General features: G+C 32.9%; 1 pseudogene; it reads right to left on the bottom strand.

Moving 5' to 3' along the window:
• Positions 1-438: 438 nt before the first annotated feature.
• LOC141552922 (olfactory receptor 2D2-like) lies at positions 439-9,798 on the bottom strand (annotated as a pseudogene).
• Between the last annotated feature and the right edge of the window lie 1,191 nt (positions 9,799-10,989).

The following is a 10,989-nucleotide window of genomic DNA, read 5'->3' as shown; positions in this document are numbered from 1 at the left end:
TATTACCACTTTGGCTGCATCCCACAAATTTTGGTATGTTGTGTCATTGTTGTCATTCTCTTGGGTGAAATTATTAATTGTGTCTATGGTTTGCTGTTTCACCCCTTCATTCTTTAGGATGAGATTATTTAGTTTTTATACTTTTTATTTTTATTATTTTTGGTGTATTTATCCCTTGCTTTTTGTTGAATGTAATTTTCATTGCATCGTGGTCTGAAAAGGATGCATTTACTATTTCTGCCTTACTGCATTTGAGTTTGAGGTCTTCATGTCCTAATATATGGTCAATTTTTGTATAGGTTCCATGAACCGCTGAGAAGAAAGTGTATTTCTTTCTGTCTCCATTCAGTTTTCTTCAAAAATCTATCATACCTAACTTTTCTAATATTCTGTTTACCTCTTTACCTTCTTTCTTATTTGTTTTGTGGTTTGATTTATCTAATTCTGAGAGTGCAAGGTTGAGATCTCCCACTAGTATAGTTTTGGTGTCTATTTCTTCTTGCAACTCTCTTAATTTCTCCTTTAGGAAGTTAGATGCTATACTACTTGGAGCATGTATGTTTAGTATTGATATTGCTTCATTGTCTATGCTATCCTTTAGCAAGATATAGTTTCCTTCCTTATCTCTTTTAATTAGATCCATTTTTGCTTTCGCTTGATCTGAGATGAGGTTGGCTACCCCTGCTTTTTTTATTTTACCTGAGATATAATAGATTCTGCTCCAGCCTTTTACCTTTACTCTGTGTGTACTGTTCTACTTTAAATGTATGTTTCTTGTAAACAACATATTTTAGGGTTCTGGTTTTTGATCCAGTCTGCTATCCACCTCCACTTTATGGGAGAGTTCATCCCATTCACATTTATGGTTAAAATTACTAATTATGTATTTCCTGCCATCTTATTATCCCCAAATTATGCTTTTCTTTTTCTTGCCCCCCTTACTCTCCTCCCCAGAATTAAACTTATAGGCACCATTTGACTCATGCAGCTCTCCCTATTTAGACTTCCTCCTACCCTCTTTGAATCCCTTACTCTTTCTTATACTTTTCCCTTCTTACTCTTTTCCTTTTTCCTCTATCACTTTTAATGAGGTAGAAGTTTCTCGGTAAACCAAATATGTCTATTATTTTCTCTTTGAGCCAAATTTGATGAGAGTAAGATTTACACAATGTTCCTCCCCCTCCCTAAATTGCCTCAGATATGATAGGTTTCCTTTGCCTCTTTATGGGATGTAATTTCCCTCTTTTTATCTCCCCTTTCTTTTTTTTTTCTGATACTATCCCCTTTCCACTTCTACTTCCCTTTTTTATATCAGTAAAATCAAATTATACATGCACTCTTTATGTATGTCCATAACAGAAATACAGTTCTCAAGAGTTCTTTTTACCTTTTTTCTGTGTCTCTTGAGTCCTATAGTTGGAGGTCAAATTTTTTATTTAGCTCTGGTTTTTTCATTAGGAACAAATGAAATTCACCTGTTTCATTAAATTTCCATCTTCTTCCCTGAAAGAAAATGCTCAGCTTAGCTGGGTAGTTTATTCTTGGCTGCATTCCCAGTTCTTTTGCCTTTCGGAATATCAGATTCCAGGCCCTTTGATCCTTTAATGTGGAAGCAGCTAGATCCCAAGTGATCCTTATTGTGGCTCCTCAGTATTTGAATTGTTTTTTATGGCTGCTTGTAATATTTTTTCTTTATTCTGATAGTTCTGAAATTTAGCCACAATATTCTTTGGAATTTTTATTTTAGGGTCTCTTTCAGAAGGTGTTCAATGAATTCTTTCAATGCCTATTTTACCTCCTGATTCTATTACATCTGAGTAGTTTCCTTTGATGATTTCTAGTGAAATAGTGTCTAGGCTTTTTTTCTCATCATAATTCTCAGATTATCTCTCCTAGATCTATTTTCCAGGTCTGTTGTTTTTCCAAGTAAATATCTTACATTTTTTTTTATTTTTTTGGTTTTGCTTGACTGATTCTTGATGTCTCAATGAATCAATCATTTCTATTTTACATGAGTTGTTTTGCTCTATGAAATTTTTTTTTCCAATTCACTAATTTTTTTTTTTACTGAGTTATTTTCTTTTTCCAATTCACAAATCTTAGATTCCTCGGAGTTCTTTATCTTTTCCAATTCCAAATTCTGTTTCCCTAGGAGTTCTTTGTCTTTTCCAATTCACATTTTAGGAAGTTGTTTTCTTTTTCTACTTTATCAAATTTTTCGTTCATTGTTATATGCCTTTTCTATACGCTCTTGAAGAGTTTCTCTTTCCTTTCCCCATTTTTCTTTTAGCCCTCTTTTAAAATCTTTTATGATTTCTTCTAGGAGAGCCTTGTGTTATGGGGACCAGGTTACATCCCCTTTTGGCGTTTTGTCTGGAGAGTGTTTGCTATTAGTCTCCTCAGTGTTGAAAACCTTTTCTCTTTCTGTATAGAAGCTATCAATGGTTAACTTTCACTTTGCTGCTTTACTCATTTTTTAAAAAGCCCTTAGGGTCTGCCTTCAGGGCAAGGAGGTTACTAGCTTCTTCTACAGACAGGGATAGATAGATGGAAAATAGTTCTCCTGCAAACGGCTGCAAAGAGCAGCTGAGCTGCAGAAGTACCCTGGGAAGAGTCCTGCTACAGAAGTATCTCTGCAAATGTAAAGTTCTCCTTAAAATATATGAAAATAATTTATTTTTCTTTAAGGCTAGGCCATATGAAAAAGTCATTGTCTTCCCAAACTTAGTACTGGATATAATAAATAATATAATAAATAATAATTTATTATTATAAATGCCTATTTACCCTAAGAATAGTAATTAGCCTAGTACATGAAAATTTGTTAATTTTTTTCCAAAGGAAGTATGAGTCCTAGAGACTTTACAGGTCATACCTGATCTTAGGGAAATAAATTTAGGAGCCCTAAATAGGACAGTATCAGAATGTATGCCACTCTCCAAAACCAAATATATACATTGTACCATAGTATAGTCCTTCAGTCATTGCTGAGAAAAAAAAATCAGCATTTTATCTCTTCTTCAGGTTACTGATATCTGAAAATCTATTTGGGGGGAGTTATTTTCTGTTAATGAACCTTCTCCAGACCACCCCACAGCTGTTTAAGATAGATGTGTGTTTTATTGAATGATATTAGAACCAATTTCCTCTCAAATAGAGTGACCTTTGATTAGAAATGGCCAAAGTGATTATCATTCTACTATGATCAGTTTTGATTATAAAATCATCATCATCTTCATTTAAATAATATTCATATAGATGCCTGCAATTTATCTCCTCTCATTGTCTTTTTAACCTCTTACAATGTGACTTTGCACCTTATTCCTCCTCACTCCAATCTACCCAAGAAAGTCATTTTTCAAAAACATGTAGGTCACTTCATGCTGCCACTTTACTCAATAAATTTCAGTGACTTCCTATTGCCTCCAGGAACACATGTAAAATATTCTATTTGGCAATCAAAGAATTTCATAACTTAATTCCCTTATACATCTCTAGTTTTCTTATACCTCATTGCTCAAAAGCTACTCTTATATCTATAACTGGCTTCTTGGCTGCTTCATAAACAAGATACTACATTTTTCAGCTTCAAGCATTTTCTCTGGCTTTCCCCCATATCTGGAATGCTTTCACTTTTCTACTCTGACTATTGTCCTCCCTGACTTCAAGACCCAATTAAAATCCTCCTTTCTATGGGAAACCTTCCCTAACCCATCTTAATTCCAATGCCTTCTCTCTTTTAATTATTTCTTCTCTATACTGTATATACTTTACTCTGTCTTTATTTGTTTGTATGTTTGTCTCCATTAGATTGTAAGCCCCTTGCGGGTAGAGACTGTCTTTTACTTTTTTTTGTATCTTCAACATGTAGCATAAGATGTGGAACATAGTGGATGCTTAATAAATGTTTATTTATTGATTTATTGATTTCATATCTATCGAATTTGAAAAGATGATAAAATAAGAAAGTAATTGATGGAGAAAGGCTGTGGAAATCACAGTACATGAACACATTCTTGGTGGGGATGTGAATTGATCCAGAAATTCTGGAAGCAATTTATAATTATGCTTTAAAAATTCTTAAAAGTCCTTATCCTTTGACCTAGGAATGCAAGTGTTAAGGATGTATGCAGAAAATATTAAAGACAGATATATAGCATATATATATATATCCATCTATTCATAGTACACTTTTAGTATAAGAATAGGAATGGAAACAAAATAAATGCCCAGTGTTTGAGGAAGCTAATTAAAATTTCATGCAGGAAAGTATTATAATATTGTGCTTTTTAAAGTATAAATATATTTGTAGTGGTAAGAAACTGGAAACTGAGTGGATGCCCATTAATTGGAGAATGGCCGAATAAATTATGGTATATGAATGCTACAGAATACTATTGTTCTGTAAGAAATGACCAGCAGGATGATTTCAGAGAGGTTTGGAGAAACCTACATGAAGTGATACAAAGTGAAATGAGCAGAACCAAGAGATCATTATACATGGCAACAACAAGACTATATGACAATCAATTCTGATGGATGTGTCTCTCTTCAGCATTGAGATGATTCAATTCTACTTGTGCAGTGATGAAGAGAGCCATCTACATCCAGAGAGAGAACCATGGGAACAGAGGGAACACAACATGGCATTTTCCCTCTCTCTGTTGTTATTTGCTTGCATGTTTTTCTCTCAGTTTTTCTTTTTCTTCCTTCTTGATCTGATTTTTCTTGCACAAGATATATGTATAAATATGTATACACATATTGAATTTAATATATATTTTAACATATTTAACATGTATTGGACTAGCTGCCAGATAAGGGCAAGGGTGAGGGGAAGAAAGGAAACATTTGCAACAGAGGTTATGCAAGGGTCAATGTTGGAAAAATTTCCCATGCATATTTTTTGTAAATAAAAAGCTTTAATAAAAAAGCATAAATATAAATAATATGCAAAAGCATGAGACTAATGAATGAATGTATAATGAAATCAAAAGAACCAATGAAACAATATATGCAATTATAAAAAAGTAAGTATAATTAATAAAAAAAAATTAACATTATATGATTAACAAGCATGGTAACATAGAAACGCTGAGAAGTTGTACCACTATCTCTTATTAGCAGATATCAGTGAAAATGATTACCGAATATATAATAAATGAATAAAAGTTGGGTGCTATTGTGGAACACTTTGTTCACTTTATTTTTATATTCATTGATAACTTAATATGCTTCTCTAAGTAGGTGAATGGGAGTTATATAAGAAATGAACATACTAGAAAAAGAAAAGCTATCAATAAAGTAAATCTAAGAAGATGAATGCCATGCCAATATAATTTCATTTCATTTTTTGGTTAAGATTATTAAATTGGTATATGAGGAGCAAAGTATTTATCTCATACACTCAAATTTCATGAAAGTACTTGATAAAATCATTCATGCCATTTTTATCAATAAGGTAGAATGATGGAAGTTTGAACCTCAGAATAGTTAATTATATCTGGATTTAATTGAATGACTAAAATAAAAATTATAAATAATATATTAATGCAAATCCATAAATAAATTTTAGTGTAGGGTCATAAATATCTATTCTTATGTTGTTAATTTTTTTAATTCAATAACTTTAATTCAATGAAGGTATGTGGGGTTTTTTAAAAATTTTTTTGATGACAGGAAATTAGGAGGAGCAAATACCACACTAAATGCTAAAAATTTAAAGAACGAAGGATTTTTTGTCTATAATAATATAAAACTTGTAATTGCAAGGGACATGATGGCTGTCTTCCAATGTTTGCAATTCTGTCATAACTACCAGCAATAGACTCACTCTGCTTGATACTTGCAGGCAGAACTGAAAAGGATAGGCAAAGGATGTAGAAAAGCAGATGATTAGATATATATTCCCCATATTTAGAGCTATCTAAAATTGGAATATAGCACTTTAGGATATTAATCCAGCTTATTGGTTTGACCTCTTCTCAAGACTATATAGTTACAAACTGAAATAAGTCACTTCTGATATTTATTTTGAAAATACATAGTTTTAAACCTGTGATCATACATTTTCCTCTTTATACATTTATTACTTTCCTTTGGACACGCCAGCTTATTAATATTAACTCAATAAATCAACAACCATTGATTGAGAACCTACCAAGTGCCAGATACTGTTTCTGTTACTAAACTAAATTCTTATGATTTGATCCTACCTTAAATCTGGAAAGAACATAATGGAATTGTATCTGAACAAATGGAACACTATACATTAATGACTACTTGTTCAGGTTAGTTTTTCTTTCTTTTTATGGGGAGAGCATTAATTTTTAAAATGTCTCCCCCTTCCAATTCCTAAGAATCTTCACATGGTGTACTGCTCTGAACCCCTAAAATCTAGTGTGGGATGTCCAGGAAATAGGATAACTTTACATTAATAAGACCCATCCCTGAGTACTTCATATTAATGTAGATGCACTTAATTAAGTCGAGTGATAGATATATCATTTCATACTTTAGTCATTGCAAGTATACAATATGCAAATAGTCTATGTACATTTATAAATGTACACTGTATAATGTACGTTGTATAATTGTATAATGTATACATTGTATACATTGTATAATATAACAATATTAACATGCATTTTTCACCATCAATCATGATAGAAAATATATTTCTTCCCTATGGAAGGATGGTGATTGCAGTAGTAGTCATGATACAAGTTTTGGAAGTGAAAGACATTCATAAATTCAAATACATTTTGAAGCTCAAGGTCTTCAAAATTTCCTTCTGTTGGCTGCATTTACCAATGCCTTCTTCATATCCTTGTTCTGCAAGCTGTAAATAAAAAGTTTAAGCATAGGGTTCACCACAGCATAAAACAGACATCAACTTCCCCTGCTCCTCAGAAGACTTGAGTGTCATGGAAGTCATGATTCCTGATCCATAAAAAAAAAGTATAACCACAAAAAGGTGGAATCACAGGTGGAAAATGGCTTTAGCCTTTCTGAGGTTGTCTTCATCCTGATGACAGTCACTGTAATGGAGCCATAGGAGGCCAGGATCAGGGACACAGGTGCAAGAAATATCACCACTCCCATAAAGAAAATGGTCATTTGTATACTCCGAATATCTTCAGATGATATAGCCAAAATTGCTATATCACAAAAGAAATGAGCAATTTTATTGTCTCCCTGATAGGGTAGGTGTAGTGGGAATGTAGTATCCACAACAGAAATGAGAAAACAACTGGTCCATCACCCCAAGGGCAGTAGGCAACATAACCTTCCTGTCATGATAATATAATAGTGCATAGGGTCACAGATGGCCAAGTACCAGTCATAAGACATTGTATACACTCAAATGGCACATTGTATACACTCGAAAATGAGAATAAGAAGAAGCTGAGCTGCACATCTATGAAGGAAACAACCTTCCTTTTTGACAGTATATAGACTAGGGTTTGGGGAACAATGCTGGTAGAGAAGAAGTCATCTGTGGACAAATTGGACATAAAAAATACATGGGTATATGAAGACTGGAGTCAGTCAGAACCAAAGATGAGGGGCATGTTTTCCAGAACAGAAATTAAGTAGACATCAATACTAAGACCCAGGAGGATGAATTTTGTCGCTCTGGTCAAAGTTTGTCTGCCCCATGTTTGATCTTTTTATTTCTTTATAAAAGAGCAAATAATTTCATTTGGAGAAATAAATTAAATACCAAGAGAAATAATGAAAAAGGTAGCAATGAAATGAATATGCTTATTCTGGATCTCAAATTATGTTATAAAACAGCAGTCATAATAGTCATATGATATAGTGTTAAACATACTGAAGTATCTCAATGGAAGACTATTAAAGAGAGAATCAAAAACAATCTAATTCAATAGTCAAGGACTCAATATATCACAAAGCATAATTACTTTGTAAAGTACTCTTTTTTCGATTAAAAAAAAAAAACTTCTGGAAAACCAATATGCCATGAATAAGGTTTAGGGCTACCATGTTATGTCATATTCTACAATATATTTAAAATGGACACATGACATTGGTAGTAAAGATAATTCCATTAAATAATTAGAAGAAAAGCAGATAATAAACATTTAAAAGCTAAGAGGAGAGTGTAGACTAGAGGACAAAGAGAGAATAAAGACAGTTACAAAAGATAACAGGTAATTTTGATTCAATGACATAGAAAATCTGTGGAAACAAAGGCATCAAGATTAAGAAGAGAAATAGTTGAATGTGGAAAAAATACTTTGTAAAAATTTTCTCCAAAAAAAGTTTGACATTGAAGATATATGTTGGCAAACACACAAACATATAATATACCTACATACATAAAACAAACATATACATATACACAAAATATATGCATTGGTTAGAGAGAGTCATTTTTCAATAAGTCAATGGTAAATACCACTGCAAAAACAGTCCAGAAAATTGAAAGGAGGACAAAAGATAGAAAAAGTCAGTGTTGGAGGAATAGTAGAAAGGTTTCCATACTATTGTATTTTGATGGAACTATAAATCAGTACAACCATTTTGAAAAGCAATTTGAAATTGTGCAAATAAAGGGACTAAAACATTGATATACTTTATCTCAGAGTCTCTATTTTGTGCACTTCACTACCTAAAGTTTTATATTTTTCTCTTCCAGACTACTTTGTTTTGCAAATTTCAGTTATACCTATCAATACCAGTTGTCTATTGTGGCTGTCTGTATTGTAGTCCTAATTTATTACAGACCACATGCTCTAGCAGAGTAGTAACTAAATCTCATCTAAACTTTATGGCCTCCGACACTTGTTACAATATTCTGTAGGCACACTGCTGGGCTTCCTCTTTTTTTTTTTTTTTTTTTTTTTTTTTTGTTACTATTACTGGTTAGCTTCAGCAGAATATTTTTCTCTCACATATATTCACTTTTGTACTCTCTTTTTCTATCCAAGTCTTTCTCATCCTTTCCTTTTTCCATTCCAGTTGTGAGCTAAAAAGTATGGACACTAAGCTTGCAAATATATGATGGAAAAATAAAGTCATTACACTTTAAAATGAAATAAAGTTTTAAAAAAGTACAAATCAATGACATTATCATTTAGTATCAGAAAGTTTCAAGAAAATCTCTGAGCACCACAAACATCATGTGCCTACTTTCCTATCTTCCTTTAGTTAAATTGGCACGTCCTCAAGCACAGGCATTCAAAGTGGGGGACAATTAATTTTGGTGTTGTTGCTCAGTCTTCAGTCATTTCTTAATCTTTATTACCCCATTTAGGGTTTTCTTGCCAGAGATACTGGAGTGGTTTACCATTCATTACCTTCATCAATTAATTTTACAGATGAGGAAACTAAGGCAAACAGGTTAAGTGACTTGTCTAGGTCACACAGTAAGTATTTGAGGTCAGATTTGAATTAAGAAAAGATGAGTCTTCCTGACATTAGACTTAACATTCCATCTACTGTATTAGCTGACTGCTCTCTAATTTTAGTGCAGTGTTTTTTTATTATGTATGCATTATAGTATATTTTGACTATTGTAGTGATGAGGAAACCCCAAAACTCTTAAAATTTCCTTGGACTCTGCCCCACCCAAAGCACAGTTTCCTCTTTATCTAAAAACCCATTGAATTCTATTCAAATTCTAACCCTGGCTGGAACTCAAGCCAGAAGCCAACCTGGGACTCCACCCATGAACCCCTTCAGATTATCCAAATCCCCTATTATAAAAAGGGCCAAAATGGAGTCTACTCTTTGCAGAGATCCCGAACATGGCATCCTTACATCAGTCATGTTAAGGATTTCTGCCCACCAGAACCAACCCTAGGCTCTGGTGTTTTCCTACCTTTTAACTTTACTTCCAAACCCCATAATAAACCACTTTTACCAATCTAGGTTTTTGGGTCTGTAAATTCCTTTACAGAGGACTCTTTCACCGCAACTAGACCTCATTTAACTCTGTATGCTTGTGCCGAATCCAAAGGGGCTGCAGGGGAGCTCTATTTGATTCCCTGTACCCTGAACCTGCCACTAGACTTCAATTAAATCTAATTTCATTTAGGTACTCCTTATCTAGTTCTCATCAGTAGCACTATTTTCTTTTACTAGTCTTTAGTGCAAATAATCGTTTTGACATAGACCTTTGAGAGTAAATAATGGAATCTTAAGTACCCATTATAATATTGTTTCTATGGGATAATTAAATCTGAATTTCAAACCACTGACTCATAAATAAATTTCTCTAATAGGATCTTTATGAATTGGAAAATATCTACAAAGAAAGTAGCACTCAATCAAATGGTAATCATTGAAACTAGTAATTAATTCCAACTAATTAGTTTCTATTTATTTCCTTGGATTATTTGTGGAGGAGGTTTTGACATGTTTAATTTTCTTAAATTGAGATATTTTAAGGAACTTATTTCATTAATTGTTCATGTTATTGTTTAAATCATAATTAAATTTTATCTATTTATTAAAGATAATGCTTGCAGACATGTACTTAAAAACACATCACTGACAGTATTTGAAGGAAAGAAGTACTTTCTCTACAAATATTCTAAAATTCACTATAGCTCAATCCAATAGCATCTCCAAATGATATGACTCAATGTCTTGACTCCTTGACACATTATAAAATATTTTGTTTATTAGAGGTCAAGAAGGTGGAAGAAAGAATGGCATTTTTTGGGGAAAATTCATGAGAGTTAGGATTTCTGACTTTTGGTTCTGAATATTCCTAAGATTGGCCTCTTCCATGCTTCACTCTTTATGTTTTAGATTCCCCATTTCTTATTTTTACCAATGAAGCAAAACTTGATCAGGTGCAGGCCAAAGCTGATCCAGAAGATAAACTCCCAGCTTGTCCTGTCTGTTTACAATGATGTGAAGAAGCACAATGCAGAACAAACTCAGAGACTCATAGTACCTTATTGTTTCTAGTAAGCTCAGAATCTTTGTAATTTATTCTGTAACTAGATAAAG

This window comes from Sminthopsis crassicaudata, chromosome 2 (assembly GCF_048593235.1).
Source record: "Sminthopsis crassicaudata isolate SCR6 chromosome 2, ASM4859323v1, whole genome shotgun sequence".
Taxonomy (NCBI): Eukaryota; Metazoa; Chordata; class Mammalia; order Dasyuromorphia; family Dasyuridae; genus Sminthopsis; species Sminthopsis crassicaudata.
This window is presented reverse-complemented; position numbering and strand designations above follow the sequence as displayed.